This window comes from Pinus tabuliformis, chromosome X (genome assembly GCF_031772625.1).
Source record: "Pinus tabuliformis cultivar Carrire ecotype Pingquan chromosome X, CPIR1, whole genome shotgun sequence".
Classification (NCBI taxonomy): Eukaryota; Viridiplantae; Streptophyta; class Pinopsida; order Pinales; family Pinaceae; genus Pinus; species Pinus tabuliformis.
Window position 1 is genome coordinate 1,418,674,550 of NC_142308.1, and position 20,362 is coordinate 1,418,694,911.

General features: G+C 37.6%; 1 protein-coding gene and 1 pseudogene across 3 annotated transcripts in view; one reads left to right on the forward strand and one right to left on the reverse strand.

Annotated features, from left to right (window-relative positions):
• Window positions 1–20,362, reverse strand: part of MIRO1 (MIRO-related GTP-ase 1) — a 300,498-nt gene that overhangs the window by 28,992 nt on the left and 251,144 nt on the right. The window lies entirely within an intron of this gene.
• On the forward strand, window positions 13,527–14,648 carry LOC149145354 (carotenoid 9,10(9',10')-cleavage dioxygenase pseudogene; annotated as a pseudogene).

Below are 20,362 nucleotides of genomic sequence, written 5' to 3' on the forward strand. Positions count from 1 at the left end.
ATAAGATGCAGCAGAAATAAAATGGAGAGATTAATCACACTATAACAGCAAATTTGTACCCAACACAATCTTTCTCAATATTAAATTTTATTAAACACTCACGAAAATACGAAAATATAAACAGCAGATTACATAATCCTGTAAAACATTCAATTAAGCATATGATACACATAAATAAATATCTCAATGACCCTTGGTTTTCATCTTCGAAGAGGTCTCTTGGACTCCCCGTGACAGTTCACATTCATCCATACCAACCCTCACAGATTAGGTGTCCAAAAGTCCTCCCTTTAATCAGAAGGGGTGTATATGAGTCCAAGAAGAGAGCTGAAATACAAGAATGTATGGTAGCCAATGGTTGGATGTGCTCTCTAAAATGGTGGTTTAAGGAAGACCACAAACCAAATGAGGTAGAACTCGAGGTTTCTACCTGTGGTGGTTTAAGGCTGACAACAAACTCTGGAACTAAAGGTTGAAGCAGTTCCTGGAACAATTCCGAATCTAGCTAGAAGCTGAAGTTTTACGCTGGTGGAAGCACTCCCTGATGATGGTTTGAAAATGACCACAAACTGATGTAGCGAAAAACGAAGTCTTCTGCCAGTGGTGATTTGAGGCAGGCCACCAACCAAAACATGTTCATGGAGCATGAATTTGTCACTAGCTACAACTCTGAATTTGGCTACCGCTGACTCTAGCTCTAGGCTCTAACAGCTGGCTTTGGTTCAGGCTGTGGCTCAAGATCATTGGATATTTATTCAAAACTCGTAGCTAATCATCAATTCCCCCCTTGTCAAAAACAAGGTGAGAAAATGAAAATATCTCCACTGCAAAACGTGTCAATCCTGGAGAATGAACTCTGAGATATGACTGATATATCTTCTTGGCAGTTGATGACCATTGCGAAGAACAAATCCATCCAAGGTGATTTTTTTCTCTTGTAGGAGTCTTATGTCCAGAACATCTAAATGATGAGCGTGTTTTCCACAATGCTTATAAGGGTGAAAATCAAAACAGTGTTCTTTCACATGGCCAGCTGTAGGAATTTACAGGGCAAGTTCCTTAGATAGAACACCAAAGGACACCACTCACAAACAGATCACAGATCAGTACACCAGTATTATTGACGTGATTAAAACCCTCAAAGAAGGAAACAGTCCATAGCATGAGCCAACACGGCCACTTTAGGCAATTTATTAATGTAAAAGAAAGAAAATTTACATAAGCTTCTCTCATGAACGGTCACCTAACAAATCACCTACCATGCTCTTTAAATAGAGATCATGGACCAATCATGTGTTAATGCACGGATCAAGTGCCGGTAATACTGAGGAAAGAATGAACTGTTGGATCACTTCATGTCTAGAACATATTGTGACTGTCAGATTGTAAGTTACAAAAAGTACATACTAAAGAAACACACTTTACCTAACTATACACTAGACCAAGTTGTACTTAATTATTTCCTATGAGTCGAAATATCCTAACACCAGCTCGATCATAATGTTGGCATTTGACACCCTCATTTCTAATCATCTCATATCTCATATCAATTCTATATACATTATTTGTCCTACAATGGATGGCTTTGCCTTCGAAGTATTTTGAATATTACTCTGATGCGCATACAAACCTTGTTCGTTACATTGGCACCAGAGCCATGTTCTCTTATCCCGGCCTTTGGCTATCAATCTTTCATCAACCTTGTTGTTGTCGCAATTGAAGCATTTTGCTACACCAGAGTTTGGAGCTTCTCTAATTCGCCAATTGGCCTTTGGCATTAAAAAAAGAATGTGAAAGAACATATTAGGAAAACAAAATAATAACAAAAAAATTATATAAAATGAAAATTATTATAAAACAAAATTAATTCAAAAAATGATTATATATAAGAAAACAAAATTATTTTTTTAATATAAAAGTATAATTTATTAAAGAAAAAGAACAATAAAAAAATAATATAAAAACAAAATTACCGGGCCTAACAGGCCGACGACAACCCTGACAGCTACATGTGATCATCTGACGACAAACCTCTCCACCAGTGGTCCGTCCCTCGAGCCACTGCCTCGATTCGTCATAACCACCATTATCGTGGACCACTTCAATCTTACTTCCACAACAACTTATCATTGCCCTTACTCGAGCCGTTGATTCGTCAACCAACGCCATAGTCAAAATAACCACAAATCCCCATCGTCGTTGAACAATATCGTTCAAATCGCCTTCAAACTTTGCATCACGCCTAGTCGCACAAATCATTGACTGAGCCATCACTTCATTTGTGTCGTTGCTTCATTACAAAATTGTCACGCCCGCTGAGTTGAATTGGCCATCATTACATTATAAAGTTATAACTTAATATATATATATATATATATATATATATATATACATTCTAGTTATATAAATTAATTATAATATTAGCCCCAAGGGATAACTTAGTTAGTCAAGTTCTTGTTGCTAATTACATTTCCAATTGGGAGGTCACGAGGTCAAATGTCCTCGACGCCCTTGAGGTTAGGCCCGACTAGATAAGCCAATGGGTAGATCACTTTGAGTGGATTTGCCTGGATTATTACCCGTGGATGCAGAGGCCACTCTGTGATCGTGAACCACAGTTGAAAAAAATAATAATTATAATATTTAATTATATAATTTCTATATATTTAAATATTATATATATAATAAAAAAATAGTAAATTCTATTAAAAAAATGGGCTTTTATTGAATAATAAATTATAAAAAAAAAGAGAGAGAGCAATTTAAACCAAGTTTTCAAGTTTTCAAATCAACGGGAAAGTTAAGAGCTAAGTCATAGAAAATGCAATTCTTGGTATTAAGTTCATTTTAAAAATTAAACTTGATCAAAAAAAAAGTTTGAAGTACAGAAAGAATTATCTTAAAAAAATCGATATTAAAAGGGCAAGTTATCGTTGACTTAAAAATATCGACAAGCAAAATGGAGTTTAATTTGGAAGGAAAGAAGGAAAAATGGGTCATGTAAACAAGTCAACATTTTGGACTAAATGTCCATTTGATCTAAATGAAATTGGATATACATATATTCAAAAAAATTGCAAATTAAGTTGCCCAGCCTATGGAAGATTATTTAGTACCAAAGAGCATCAAGGTAATCCACATACACAAATTAAAAGATTAAAAGAAGAGCTCATGGAACTTCAGCAAAAAAATGGGACATCATAAAAGAAATATAAGTATCTCGAAAATGGGTTTCATGAAGAATCAACAGAAAGTAAAGAAGAAATTTGATCTCCAAGGGACCATACCAAAAAATTACTTGAGAAGATCAAGAAGTCCAAAGATACTAGGAAAAATTAGAGCAAAAAAATGAATGTATCGAAAAGAAATTCAACAAGAATCTATCAGAAAATGAAGAAGAAAATTTGTGTTTAAAAACCCTTAATCAAAAGTTATCAAAACAAATCAAAAATTTGAAAGATGAGAAGGATACTAAGCATAAAGTCAACAATCCAAAAAGCGAAGAACTTTTACGTCTAAGGAATCATAACCAAGCCCTTCTTACACAAATAAAGAAGCTTAAAAGTTACAAGAAGTCACTAAATGAGAAGTTAGAACAACTTCAAGAAGTATTGAAGTCTCCAGTTGTTTCAGTCCAAGTTGAAGATAAAGGAACAAATACTGATCTAGTCAATATCACAACTCAAGAAGAAGAGAAACCTATAGAAGTTATAACCAATTCAGATAGAGCAGTTAAAACAATAGAAATTCCAAGCAATGGTTTTGTAGCCAACTCAACAACAACAGTACCTGAAGTAAATGAGGAAATTACCACATACATGATAAGGGAAAATCCAACCACAAGAACTCCTTATCGACATCCGAATCACAAGAGCATACAACTAGGTCAGTCTACATATTTGAACCTTTCAGAACGAAAACAACAGATTTATGTTCCAAGGAATTCTTAAGTTTGCAGAATCCAATTTGCTGATAACAATTCATTACAAATTTCCAGTGATCGGAAGATTCCACAGAAAATTAATCTAGGATGGTCAAACACATTCTCAGGCTGACAATTTTATTTATCACTTAAAGAGGATCATATCATCTTGTATAAACAAAGATGAAAGTATTGAGACAAGAAGATATTCGAACAAGAATAGAGAATAAGCCCTTTCATTAGTAAGCTTTGAGGACAAAGCTTTTTGAAGAGGAAGGCAATGTTATCAGTAAAATATGTATAAAATAATACAAATAATGTAAACAACAAATAATAAATAATGATTAGTTAGCTAGTAATTAGTTAATGAAGAGGTATGTCCCTAATGACATGACCATTGGTAGAGAGGTACCTACCTAGGGTATATAAGCAGGACCTCACCCTCATTTGTAATCATCTCATATCTCATATGATTTCTATATACATTATTTCTCACAATGGAAGTCTTCGTCTTCAAAGTATTCTGAAGATTACTCGTTGCGCATAAGAACCTTGTTCGTTGCATCGCCTCATTAATCTAATCAATTTCTAGCTGCTAATGGGAGTCAACTTCAAACAAAGAATTGTTCTGAACAAAAACCAATTCAAAATGATGACTCTTTTGTTGTAGCTGAGATTTGATCGACACTACAAAGACTAGAAGTAGACCTCCCCAAATATAGACCCAGCGTTCGTGTGGACCCCTAGAGGTCTTAGATTTGTAAACAACCTCTCGTTTGAGCAAGAGCTCACACAAGAGCTCACCGAAGATAAAAGGGCAAGTTATCGTTGATTTAAAAAAATCGACAGGCAAAATGGAGTTTAATTTGGAAGGAAAGAAGGAAAAATGAGTCATGTAAACAAGTCAACATTCTCGACTAAATGTCCATTTGGTCTAAATGAAATTGGATATACATATATTCAAAAAATTGCAAATTAAGTTGCCCAGCCTATAGAAGATTATTTAGTACCAAAGAGCATCAAGGTAATCCACATACACAAATTAAAAGATTAAAAGAAGAGCTCATGGAACTTCAGCAAAAAAATGAGGCATCAGAAAAGAAATATAAGTATCTCGAAGATGGGTTTCATGAAGAATCACCAAAAAGTAAAGAACAAATTCGGTGTCTAAGGGACCATAATAAAAAATTACTTGAGAAGATCAAGAAGTCCAAAGATACCAGGAAAAAATTAGAGCAAGAAAATGAATGTATAGAGAAGAAATTCAACAAGAATCTATCAGAAATGGATGAAGAAAATTTGTGTTTAAAAACCCTTAATCAAAAGTTATCAAAACAAATCAAAAGTTTGAAAGATGAGAAGGATACTAAGCATAAAGTCAACAATCCAAAAAGCGAAGAGCTTTTACATCTAAGGAATCATAACCAAGCCCTTCTTACGCAAATAAAGAAGCTTAAAAGTTACAAGAAGACACTAAATGAGAAGTCAGAACAACTTCAAAAAGTATTGAAGTCTCCAGTTGTTTCAGTCCAAGTTGAAGATAAAGGAATAAATACTGATCTAGTCAATATCACAACTCAAGAAGAAGAGAAACCTATAGAAGTTAAAACCAATTCAGATATTGCAATTCAAACAATAGAAATTCCAAGCAATGATTTTGTAGCCAACTCAACAACAACAGTACCTGAAGTAAATGAGGAAATTACCACACACATGATAAGGGAAAATCCAACCAAAGGAACTCCTTATCGACATCCGAATCTCAAGAGCATACAACTAGGTCAGTCTACATATTTGAACCTTTCAGAACGAAAACAACAGATTTATGTTCCAATGAATTCTTAAGTTTGCAAAATCCAGTTTGCTGATAACAATTCATTACAAATTTCCAGTGATCAGAAGATTCCACAGAAAATTAATCTAGGATGGTCAAACACATTCTCAGGCCGACAATTTTGTTTATCACCTAGAGGATCATATCATCTTGTATAAACAAAGATGAAAGTATTGAGGCGAGAAGATATTCGAACAAGAATAGAGATCAAGCCCTTTCATTAGTAAGCTTGGAGGACAAAGCTTTTCGAAGAGGAAGGCAATGTTATCAGTAAAATATGTATAAAATAATACAAATAATGTAAACAACAAATAATAAATAATGATTAATTAACCAGTAATTAGTTAATGAAGAGGTATGTCCCTAATGACATGACCATTGGTAAAGAGGTACCTACCTAGGGTATATAAGCAGGACCTCACCCTCATTTGTAATCATCTCATATCTCATATCATTTCTATATACATTATTTGTCGCAATGGAAGTCTTTGTCTTCGAAGTATTCTGAAGATTATTCGTTGCGCATAAAAACCTTGTTCTTTGCATCGCCTCACTGATCTAATCAATTTCTAGCTGCTAATGGGATTCAACTTCAAACAAAGAATTGTTCTGAACAAAAACCAATTCAAAAAGATGACTCTTTTGTTGTAGCTGAGATTTGATTGGCCCCACAGCTCGGCATTACTAAGACTAGAAGTAGACCTCCCCAAATATATACCCTGCGTTTGTGTGGACCCCTAGAGGTCTTAGATTTGTAAACAACCTCCCAAGTGAGCAAGAGCTCATCGAAGAGAAAAAACATGCAAAATAGCATACACAACAATGACGAATAAAGCGTGAGGTCAACAAATCCAAGCCCCAAGCCAGAGTACAATAACAATTGTGCTTCTTTTTTCAAATGGTCGCAAGCCTCTCAGCATTATGCCCAAAGCTTGGTTCAATGAACAACTATGGAAACAATGACCACACAATGAAATTGAATGTTGCAAAGAGAGTCAGACTCACTACCACCACAAGCGAAGATAAGATCAACCATAAAAGTAGTAAGCTCTGAAACATGTTGTTTGTCTCCATTAGGTGTTCACCAAATTGTTCATCACCAACATGCTGAAATTGATCTTGCCAAATTTACACGAACACTCCAAAAAGAAACAACCAATCAGTCTTCACAGTATAACCACTACGCGTTTTCACGATGACCTTTATCAAATGATGGAGTTACAAATGGAATTGGAAATGGAGACCTGGTGTCTTGACACTTAATGTTCCTCTAACGCTTCAATTCAATCCTTTCCAAATTTCGACATCCGAGGACACGCACGGATTGACGTTAATAACATCGTCTGCATGTTGTTACTTTCCACAGACGTAGATTGGAACTTCTACAAGTTCAGAAAGGGAATTGCAGTGCACTTCAGACCAGAATCTCAACCAAATTTACGGTCTGCATCTGATTGTAACGTAATCTGATATCCCCATTCACCAAACCTCTTCAAACATAAAAAAATCCACAAGCTCCACAAGCTATAGACGCTCCACTTTGAATCCTTGAATTTACCACAAAAACTCAACTTAGGCTCTCTTTTATATGACTCAGATGAACAAACCTTGGCCACCACAGGAGCGAGATTGCCCTTCAAAACCTCCATCATAGTCAAATCTAAACCTCAACATTATTGGGCGCAATATTTGTAGGGATTGCATCCCTCACAATAATTTGCAAGGACATGTATTTCGAGGCCAACAAAATTCCAAATATATAAGTTAGTTGCACGTGTTACAATTCATAATTAATGCCCTCGTGAATGCAATTCATAGAGGAAAACACAATTTTGTTATGCATAGATCAAGTTGTGTGCTAATTCTCGTGGATTAAGAACCCTTGCGATAGAAAATGACGTACTTGTGCCTATCAGGTTAATAGATCCTCAGAAATGACAAGGAGCTAAGCAAGTTGTTGGGTGTTGTCACCAAAGCCAACGGTGTTGTCATGCCCAATATCCATAACATTCAGATTCCTAAAAAGAACGCTTCGTCTAGGGCTTCATCCAAATTTGGAAAGGAAGAGGAGGAGAGCTAAGAGATGAGGGAATTTCTCTAGGCACTATTCAACTTTGTATAAACATTGGCCTTTCAAACAGAGAAACGAACTCAATGAGCAAGCAACAACAATGAAGTCAGAAGAGGAATGCAAGTAGATATAGAAGTAGGAGAGTCGTACAACAAGGAAATGGGTAGGTGCATTAGGTCTGCAGTCAATCTTATGGAAACCGTTTGTTTGCGACCTAACAAACAAAGATGGCAAAGTCAACAGGTCTGAGAGGGAAGTAGTGCTTTTGCTTGCTTTGATACCAAGAAGGATACCAGCGAAGGATATCCACAACAAAGAGGACTAGGTGGACGAAGCTCACTATTCTCTTGTACACAGATTGATAGTAACAGGAAATGTCAAATAGAGATGTAGATTGACGAAATCAAAAGTAGATACGATTCTAAGCCGAAATGACGCAAAAACATACTACTTTATGAATGATTTAAACTCTCATCTGATAGTGCAACAATGACCTTCCCTTAAACAACCTTTAAAAAGGTCTTCATAGTAGTTATATAGCAAAACAGACCATTTCTTCAATGCACCTAAAACTGACAACTAGACCTTTTGCCTTAATGTAAGCAAAATCCCCTTCCTAATCAACCTCTTCAAGGAAATAGTATCAAAAAACACAAAAATTGAGAATCAAGACACAAGAATCCCTTTGGATAGAGAAGATAACTTTGGTTGCAAATACCAACCAACCCATTTTCTAGCTTCTAGAGCCCACCAAACTTGACTCTATTGTTGCACCCTCTCTCTCAACTTATTGAAGAGATTTGCATCATCAAGAGTCGCTCCAACAGTGAAGGAATACAAAACCTCACAGTGACATTCTTTCTAAGCACATTGGTATCACCCCTCCATATGGGTTTCTACCTATATTCCCAATTGTTATTCAAATGTTGCCAAGTATGTTAATATCGAAAACGTTGATGGTATAGCCAAGCATTCTCTCTCTCAACTTATTGAAGAGATTTGCATCATCGAGAGTCGCTCCAACAGTGAAGGAATACAAAACCTCACAGTGACATTCTTTCTAAGCACATTGGTATCACCCCTCCATATGGGTTTCTACCTATATTCCCAATTGTTATTCAAATGTTGCCAAGTATGTTAATATCGAAAACGTTGATGGTATAGCCAAGCATTCTGCTAGATAGGCTCACGAGTTGTTGTATTGTTATGATTCATCTCAAAATCGATGCACAATACCAACGAAGAGAACAAAGGCTATGTGAGGAGCACCCAGGTCTACAACAGCCACAAAACCGTGGCTCACAAACTGTAAGTAGGGAAGGAGTGTGCTTGTTATGATACCATGATAAAACACTCATGAAAATATGATTATGTAATCTATTGTTTACATTTTATTATTATCGCGAGTGTTTTAACAAAATTTATCAGGAAAATATGGGCCTAGACACAAAGAATACACAGAAAAATAGAACTACTGGGAACCTGGAAACTCAACCCCATTAGGAAAATCAACCTCAAGGAAATTGACCCTTGGAAATCAATCCTCCAAAAGAAACTTAGCCCTATAAAATTAAACCCGTCTCACCAGCAAATTGGCTTTCTTTCTTCTCACCTTGTACAGTCCCTATGCACTTCGAAATTTGGCCTCTCTAGATATTTTGGCCTCCTCCACAATTCAGCCCCCTCCACTTAAGCAACTCAACCTCCATAAATTTCTCTCAAAATTCCCTTTTACACTTCTTCTCATTGCTCTTCAGTCTGGTCAAGCCTTTCAGTATAGAAAAAATCGCTTCCTCCCCAATTGTATGTCTTCACCTCTCCCTTAGGCTTATAATTTCATTTAGCCAAATTCCCTAACCCTAATTTTATTATTTATCCTTAGAGGTTTGGCCTAATAGTCCACAATAATTACTTAGAATAGTTATTGTAGTTTTCCCAAGTTAACCTTTGGAAATAAATCATAAAAATCACTTACTCCACCAAGCATGTACCTAAGGAGACAATCAAATATCTTCTACATGCTAAGACACCAAGACAACGTAGAAGACCTTCTATGGATACAAAATCAATACTCCCTTCTAGCAAGGAAGGGATTCTCCACCAACCCCAACTTGTCTCTGTAAAACACAAACTTCCCCTTCACGAGAATCTTGGTGAGAATATATGCTACCTACTCCTCCGTGGAGATGTATTGCAATCTCACAACACCTCTTTGGACCCTATCTCTGATGAAGTGGTATATGACTTGTATGTGCTTGGACCAATCATAAAACACTAGATTCTCAGAGAGCTTAATGCAACTATAATTGTCATAGTGAATCACAGTGAGCCCCATCTCAATACCAAATAATCAAGTGAGGATATTGTGAAGCAATATGGCCTCACAACTCGCCAAACTCACAACCATGTGCTCGGCCTCTACTGAGCTAAGTGCAACTAAGTGTTGCTTCCTCCTATACCATGAGACCATAGCTAATCCCAAGCTGAAAACAACACCCTGAAGTACTCTTCATGTCCACTACACTCCCTACCTAGTCTAAATCTATGTAGACCTACAAGACCACTCCTCCAAAATTTGACATACCTCAATCCATACTCCATTATACCACAAAGATACTTGAGCACATGCTTCATTGTGCTCAATGAAGCCCCATCAGCTCCACAGCAAAGAAAATATCAAGCTTTGTGTTGACTAGATACATCAAGACATGGTCAACTATCTGTACGAGGGGTCTAACAACTCACCCTCAAAAACACTTAGCTTCCTCAAGTTGGTGATCGTAGGTGTAGAGATCAGATTACAATCCTCCATCCTGAATCTCCTAAGAATCTCAACTGCATCCTTGCCTCGCCCAAGGAAAGTTTCTCCTAGTCGTACATCTAATGCATCAAACCAATGTCCATCTCGAATTCTGAAATAAGGTCCTCCTTGCACAACCCAATGAGCATCTCCAATACTGCCAAGAAGAGATTGTCAACATAGAGGACCAAGATGTACGAGACTAGCTCACACTTGGTGAAGCCCAATCCAAATAGGTACCCATCAATCCTAGAGTACCATGTGTCAGGTGCCTACTTATGTCTTTATAAGGCCTTCTTCAATATGCATACATGGGACTCCCTCCCATGCACCTCAAAGCCCTGTAGTTGCTCAATATACACCTCTTCCGACACCACCCCATTGAGGAATGTCATCTTCACGTCCATTTGATGTATCCTCCACTCCATCTCTAAAGCAATAGACGAGATTGCCCTAATAGACCTCACCTTGTATTTCTCAAAATTACTATCTACTGCATGCTTGATCTTGAAAAACCATCAAGAATGACCACCCACTTCTCTTTAGACCTCGGTACTATCTCTTGTTCCTACTTAAGGAACTATATTATTCCATCATTGGAGAAGCTCTATTCCTCATGGGGGGAATCAATGTTGTACTTTTGGGGATAGACATCCCTCAAAAGATGCTAGTTTACTTCCTCCATAAAGGTAGAAGTTTGGATTCACTAATATTGCTTGTTAAGGCTAAATAACTGGAAAATTCGGCTAGTGATCTACTCTCCGTGAATGTATTGCTAGGAGCCTCCACATGTTCCTCAATGTCACTCAATGTCAACTAAACGCATCTCAGCCTCCTCCTAATAAAGCTCGAAGGAACATCTCACCCCTAATTTAAAAGTTGTCGCTATTGTTGGTTTTGTTGAACCCTGCTTAACCTTCGGAGCCTCTCACTCCCAATCCTTCGCCACTATTGGATTTGTCCCCTAAGACCTCCTAACGGATCTACCATCGCAAATATGACATTCCTCCTAAGCATTATCTTCCTCTATCCTAGAATGTAGAACTTGTAGGCCTTTTAAGTCTCATTGTATCTAACAAAGATACTCTATTATGAATATAATTCATAACAATAAGCTAAATAAAATAAATATTAATATTAAATAATTAAATATTATTTAGGTTAATTAGTCATTAAATTAAGTGAAAAGGCATTTCTAAAAGACATGCCCATTCACGAAAGGTCACCTGCTAGGGTATAAAAGCAGGGTCCTCATTGTACATTCAAATCATCATATACATTTTTATATAATAATAAATTATTATTTTTAAATACCTTTTGTGTACTTTAACATTCAAGTTTACCAACTATCAAATTTTCGTGCTTCAGCGTAAGTTTTTATGCTACAGTGGTATCAAAGCCATGGCACACGATATAATCATGCAAGCCTTTGAACGTAGTTCACCGCACAATGTGCCATTACATTCACGTCGTGAACACGTCGAACATTTTAGTGAAATTCAAGAAGCATTTCAGCATTTAAAAAAATCAATTGCAGAAGTTAAAGCATGTCAAGAGGAAAATATGGAAGAAGAAAAAGAAGAAGAATTCGATCAAAATGTTGATCTTAATGGCAATGAAAATGATCCAGATAAACAATATCATAGCAAAGTGGATATCGCTGCTGACGTCGGATCCAGGGATTCCACTGTAAAGAATTAGAGTCCAAGTGCCACCCATGGAGATATAGAGGAATCTGGCTCGAATGAGTTCAAATATGCAGAGAAATCAAGTTTGAGTTTGATGGATACGATGGATATGAACAACTACATAGACAATCCACAGCGAGGAGCAGGCAAGCACGAAGAAATCCCTCTTGCAGCCATCGACGAGGTAATTTCCTCTTCAGATACCAAGCCATTAATGCAGCACCAATGGTTTCAGATACCTACTCGAAGTCTCCAAGCAGCAACCCCCATCTCGGCCTCGTCGAGTTCCCTGCCAACACAAGATGTTGAAAAAAAGTGTACAAAGTCAAAGTTGACTGCAGTAGGTTTCATAATTCCCGAGCCGCCATTGCCAATGAAAGTGGTGCAGAAACTAGTAAAAACACTCCTGCAAGGACCAGTAATGTTTCCAGGTACTCGACCAGGCAATCTGCAATTAGAAACACCGACGATAACCAGCCGAGCAAACCACTAATAGATTTGCCTACGTCATTGTCGGCACGTTATTGTTGTATGTCTCATTGTCAACACATTGGCGTTGTCTGCGTCCCTCTGTTGTGTATATCACTACACACGATAACGTGCCCACCGTTAAAAAAACTCTGGTCAACCTTCGTCGTCGAACAACGTGACCCAGTCAATACACTGGGCCGCTGTTCAGATTGTTGACGAGTCAACCCGCATAAAAGGCTATGTCTCCCCCGTCGTCAAGTGTCCTGTCCTCCGGTAAAATGGTGTGACATGGGGTGTGTGATGCATCATGCTTTTTGGAAAAAACGGATCGACATATACACCTGTGTTAATACGCCAACGTTAATATATATCAAGGCAATTACAAGTTTATGCTGGCAACGTTCAAAACCGATACTTGTTAGCAATGCCAACAATAATAGTGAGATTGTGAGATTGCAAACCTCGAACGGTGATATAATTGAGGTGGATGAGGCGGTCGCATTCATTTTTTGGTCCATAAACGAAGAGGAGTTGGGCACTGGCGCTACCATTCATCTCCCCACTATTTCCACCGACATTCTGAAAACAGTCGTCGAGTATTGCATTTTCCATGCGCTTTACGACCCTCAATATGATCCACAAATACTCAACGAGGAGGGTGATAAAAAGAGGGCGGAATATGTGCAAAAGTGGGATGATATTTTTGTGAAGCAATGGATTTGGCCACACTGTCCAAAGTGATGGATGCGTGTGACAATCTCAATATCCCCTATCTTCCGCATTTGGGAGGCCAATGCAGCGATGGTAAACAGATTATGGATAAATACGTGCATTTATTGAGTGCTCTGAAGGTCCTTGAAGATGGGGATTTACAAACTCTTGGGCTGATGGATTATGATAAAAGATTAACTCACTCCTTTACAGCACATCCAAAGGTTGATCCTGTTACTGGAGAGATGTTCACATTTGGCTATCAATTTACTCCTCCCTATGTTACTTACCATGTTGTCACAAAGGAGGGGTATATGCTTGATCTGGTTCCCATAACAATTCCTAAAACTGTCATGACGCATGATTTTGCAATAACTGAAAACTATGCAATATTCACGGATCTTCCTTTGTATTTTCAACCCAAGAATATGGCTAAGGGAAAGATCGTTCTCTCTTTTGATCAAACTAAAAGAACTCGTTTTGGAATACTACCCCGATATGCAAAAGGCGATGTTCAAATTCGTTGGTTTGAGCTTCCAAACTGTTACAACTTTCATAATGCCAATGCTTGGGAGGATGGTGATGAAGTTGTTCCTTACACTTGTCGATTTCCAGACATTGATATTGAGATGGCTTCAGGGCCTGTCAGAAAAAGGCTAGGCAACTATCGAAATGAATTATATGAAATACGTTTCTACCTGAACACTAGAGAAATTGTCCGAGTCTGTTGTGGATTTTCCACGTATAAATGAAAAGTACATTGGAAGGAAACAACATTTCGTTTATGAAACTAGACTAGATTCATTAGCTAAAGTGGAAGGAATCATTAAGTTTGACCTCCAACTTGAACCTGAAGTCGGAAAGGAACAAATTGAGGTTGGAGGCAATGTTAAAGGCATCTTTCAATTCAGTCATGGACGATATGGTTCTGAAGCAATTTTTGTACCAAGGGAATCTGATGTAGAGTTGTAAGAAGATGATGGTTATTTGATATCCTTTGTCCACGATGAGAATACCGGGAAATCAGAAGTTAATGTGATTGATGCAAAGACAATGTCCTCTGAACCAGTAGCTGTTGTTCCCTTCCAGCAAGAGTGTCGTATGGGTTCCATGCTTTCTTTGTCACAGAGGTATGAGTAAAACCATAACAGTGATAGTCCATATAGGTACTGTATCTGGTAAGCATTTCATCAACAACGAAAAGAAAAAAAACAGAAAACAAGATTGGGTTGTGATATGCACTTGAACTCAAACGTATTAATAGTGGAGGAAGGATTATGAACTTTCTATTTTAAAAAGAATTTTTTGTTCTTTTAATATAAAGAACAACAACAAAAAAATCAAAAAAAATCTAAGGAAGTATTACCGATGAGTTATAAGAAAAGAGGATGGCCAGATTATATACGTCGAGACAACATACCCTAAGTGAAGAAAACCCCAGTATTAAAGCTTTGAGGACAAATCTTCCAAAGGGAGAGACTATGTTATGAATATAATTCATAACAATTAGCTAAATAAAATAAATATTAATATTAAATAATTAAATATTATTTAGGTTAATTAGTCATTAAATTAAGTGAAAAGGCATGTCTAAAAGACATGCCCATTCATGAAAGGTCACCTGCTGGGGTATAAAAGCAGGGTCCTCATTGTACATTCAAATCATCATATACATTTTTATATAATAATAAGTTATTATTTTTAAATACCTTCTGTGTATTTTAACTTTCAAGTTTACCAGCTATCAAGTTTTCGTGCTTCAGCATAAGTTTTTATGTTACATACTCCTCTCTCCAGTTTAGTCCTCTTCTCTGAAAGAACATGGACATACATTGGACTACCAAACATACAAAGGTGGCTCACCTCTAGTCTCACTACTATAAAAGCCTTTTCAAAAGTCATGTCCTCCATTGCCCTATGAGGACTCATCTTATGTAAGCATACAGCAATATTACATGCCTCTACCCATAAGAAAATAGGTAGATCTTGATCATGGAGCATGGCCTTGGCTGCTCCGACTATACTCTTGTTCTTCATTTTGCCACTCCATTCTGTTGCAGATTGTAGGAATTATCATCCCTTTCTTGATTCCTGCATCCCTGTACGAATACTTAAACTTGTCGGATGGATATTTGTCCCCATTTCCTGATCTTGGGACCTTGATCTTTTTCCCAGTTTAATTCTCCACAAGAGCTTTGAATTCTTAAAACTTGTTGATTTTTCTAGTAGAACATACTAGAACAATTTTCTTCAACGATAACTACTTCAAATGATTTATTAGCATAAATTCCATATTATTATTCAATATCATCAAGCAGTTATATATAAGAAAATTTCAACCATTAATCACAGTAGAGCAATACAAATAGCAATGAGACAATGAGAGAGAAAATTAGGCTAGCGACCAAGGAAAAACCCACAAGGGAAAAACCAAGAAATCTTTCCTTATGAGAGAATCCCAGTCTCCATCAATCCATCAGAAATAAAACATCAAAATAACAACTAACCAAAGATAAGAGACCTCCCACAAGTTTCAAGCCTCATCCTTCTTCATTCTTAAGTTTTTCGTACTTTCCCTCCTAACGTAGATAAGATAAGATAATTTTATTAATGTCCAACAAATGACCATAATAGATCAACGGGGTTGTCAGTTACAATGATTACATCATGCCAAGTCGATGGACCAAACGGTCCCCTTTAACATTTCTTTTAAAAGAAGAAAATACATCTATAATCTAAGTAAATGTAAATGTAGAAGCTAGAAGCTCTTGGCTTCAAAACAAAGCATTGCGATGAAACAGAGAAGGAGAAGAATAAGGGAGGAAGGAGTCTCCTGCCCAGTTCCTACTCCTAACATCCGAGGTCGAGAGAAGAAAACTGAGAGAAGCTTGTCAAAGTCTGTTGTCCAGTGGGCATACTGCGTTGTCGCTTGGAGGTTCTAGGGTGCCTCCCAAGGGTGGATCCAATCCTAGAGCGTTGGTGCAGTCTGGTGGGTCGGCCCCGCGGCACTGCACTGATCTGGTCTCATTGTCTGTGGGTCGGTCAACGGTTCTTTTGGTGCCCCGCGCTGATGGTAGCACCCTAAAGAAGTCTGTAATCTTCTGTGTGGTGTCCGATCTGGTGAGGGGCTGAAGAAAACAGGCCCGAAATCTGAAGGCCTCCTGGAGATAAAGTGCAAGGCATCTCCGATCAACATATCTGAGGAAGCTAGTCAAAGTCTAAGAAGACCTGAAGAGACAATGGAAACGACCTCGAATCTCCTAGTAAGCAGGGCATCCAAAGATGATGTGTGTCTCTGTCTCTATCTCCTGTAAGTGACAGAGCTGGCAAATCCTATCTGCCCTATCGATGTGGTGATCTATCTCCACCCGGACTCTGTGAGACCCAACTCTGAGCTGCCCGAGGGGGATTCTATGTGCAAATGGGAGGGAGAGCTCTCATTCATATTATATATATATATATATATATATATATTCTTCAAAGGGGGTCGAATAGGTGCTTCCAAGGGGCCAAGCCGACTTGACACTTATGGCGGCATAAATTTAAATTCAAAATTTTCCTTTTTCTTTGTTAATGAAAATACCAACCATCGCAATTAAATTTCCAACACTCCCTCTTAGCCAGCGAGGTACTTTTCATTTTCTCTCAAGATGAATCTCCCCTACCAATCCATTGTTCTCTTAGTAATAACCCAAAGGAGAAATCAGATGTATAATTCTCATTAGAAGGAAAGATACATAACATCAAACACATCCCATAAGCCAAAACACAATGGCATCAAAGTCAGTGCCCAACTGAAGATGGGATCAATCAATATTGTTCATGAGGCCGAACTCTCCAACCAAAAGCATTGGTTTCTCAGTCAAGCACAATGACCCAAGAGAGTACACAAAAATCAATCTTCCCAACCAAGTCCAATTCGTCTCTCAATCAAACACAATGACTTGAGGAAGAGAACTCAACATCAATATCACCGACCAAGCCCACTAGTCTCTCAGTCAAACACAATGACCCAAGGGAGTATTCAAGATCAAACTCTCCAACCATACCAATGGTCTTCCATTTAAACCCAATGACCTAAGACAGTACATAGGTTCCATCTCGTCGACCAATCGATTGGTCTTTCAGTCCATGACACAAGGGAGTAATCCCTATCTCATTATCAATCTCCCCGACTATAATGTCTCTCGGTCCACAGCCCAAGGATTCTCAAGCCCACCAACAATTGATCAAACCAACAAACAAATTTTACTTCTCAATACCTAGCTTTAATTGTGTCAAAATGCAACAAATCAACCAAGATAGCAACAGAGTCTTCCATCTTTATCACATTTGCCATCATGGAGATGTCCATGGACTTGCAGTCCACCATGCCAAATCTCACCAAGGATTTCATCAAGCTCAAGCCACATTTTTAATCTTTTAATCATCTCCCTCTTACACTGGACAAAGAAGTCCTCAGCCCTTGTCAAATACATATCATCAACACATGGCAAAAAAATCACAGGCTCATCTTCAATTGAGTCGGATCATCATTGATCTTCAAAAATTCTAGCCATTTTCATCGTGGAAGTCACAACTAAATTCTTTTCATCATAAACCATGCTTCAATCTCGTTGATATGTCTACTCCCTTTGAGTCTAGGGCTTCATCCAATACAAGCCTTCTTGTCACATGCTTTGTTCTTCCAATATTTTCATCTATTGCAACAACCTTGGCAGGCTTCATCATGTACTTGCAATCCTCACTAGGAGGAAAAGGAAGAACAAATACAACCAAGTAAGATATACACGGGCAAGAAGAATAACAACAATAATGATTTAAAATAAGAGAGATAAAAGATACTTATCTTTAGCGAGCATGTTGGCTCCCTCTTGATCTCTGGCCTTCTTGCATCCAACTTGCAAATCAACCTCATCAACAAGATGTCATTTCTTCCGAGATTTGGGGTTTCTTCTTTCAAGCGGAAGCAACCAATTCATAAGGCCTAGGCTTTCTTCTCCAACCCTTTTGGTTTAGATAGGGTTAACAATGTTTAGCTAGGGTTTTGATTCCAAACCCTAATAATTCTTTAAGTTTAGTCTAGGGTTTACAAACCCACTCATCCTTGCATTCTTTTCCAATTACATCATTCTCAATTTCAATATCAGCATTACGAGTGCTCAATCCTGGGTATTTTCCACAAACCCTAGGATTTTCTTATTCAAACCCTTCCAAGGTTTTACAATCGAAAACATCCCTAGAATCTCAATTGTTGAAGAATTTGCAATGATTCTTGATCACTTTAAATCAAGAAACCCATCTTCACAGGAATATTTGTAGCAGCAACAACATTTCCCTTTTTCAAAGTATGATAAACTTCATTATTTGGAGCCACTAAATACAACTTTAAAAAAATTGTTTTTTCTTCTTTTGAAAAGACAATGAACAACATGTTTTACAATATTTTTCTTTTGATCCAAGCATGAAGAACATGCTTTATAAATTTATAACAAATACATCAATGACCAGAAACAATAATTTTGAAGATCAACCATAGCTACAAAAATTCAACACTCCCTCTTAGTTAGGGACGTATTCATCATGACTATCTAGATGTTGACAGATTTCCCTAAGAAAAGGTTATAACAAATCCAAGTACCATAATCGGGTCAACAATTGTGATACATTGTAAAATAACTTAGCATAATCTAGTCAACAATTGTGACACATGGTACATCGATACATCAATCATTTACAATACTTCGCGCAAACACTTCAGACTTATGGTATATCCTCAGCGTAATGCAGGTCAGCGCTTCAGATGCATGGTAAATCAATTGCGTCAAATAATCCCAACATTCATGTCAGTACTTCAGTCTATGTTGTGTGCTTACCATAATTTGGTTTAGTGCTTCACACACATGGGACATCATTTAGCAAACAACTAGTCAACATAATTCAGGTCGGTACCTTACACATGGCATCCCAACTAGTCTTGGTTCAGCATTATTCGGGTCAACGACACATGGTGAATCACCAAAGGCCAAAATGTATCCGCACAATCCACGAACTGATGTTAAATGAGCCAGATGTTCCAATACCATTCTTCCTAATTTGGGTCATACATGATAGAAGAAGAATGTTAGTCCTCTACCATACCATTCTCCCTAATTCGGGTCAATGTATTTGACACAAGGGTAATATCCCAAATTCGGGTCAAAGTACTTGACACACGGAGAATGTTAGTCAATGATGTTATCTCATCAGCACTCCCTCTGAATGAGAGAGGCATTCTGAAACAATCCAAGCTTGTCCCTGAAGCACAAATATAGACTTCACCCGGGGACAAGGCCTTTGCCAGCAAATTGTTATACTATAAAATAATATTGAATCCACTCTGCTTCTTTCTGTGCTACGACCTTTCATCATGTTCGTCACTTACACCTGATCAAGACAATCCTATAAGTAGCCTCTGAAGCCAAATTGTGTCCTAACTTGCCAATCTAGCTGCAATACACTAGGTCACTGCAATATTGAGTGCAACAAATGATTGTTTCATGCTCATTCAAGAAATTATAACGATCCCAAACAAAGCAATATCCTGATGAATTCTTCCTGTCTTCAGCACTCTCTACTCAATCTGAATTTGCAGTTGTACATCATTGTTTGAGACAAATCTTAAATTATAACTCACTTTGTCATGACCACCTATACCATGTTGGTACTCTAATCCATATTTGGCAACATGCCTCGAAGTATATAATTGATCAACTTTCTTTCATTGGGTTCATTATCACAGTTGCTTTCCTGTCACACTAATGGCTAATGAAGAGTTCATCACGATATTGCTTTGTTTGGGCTCGTTATAATTTCTTGAATAAGC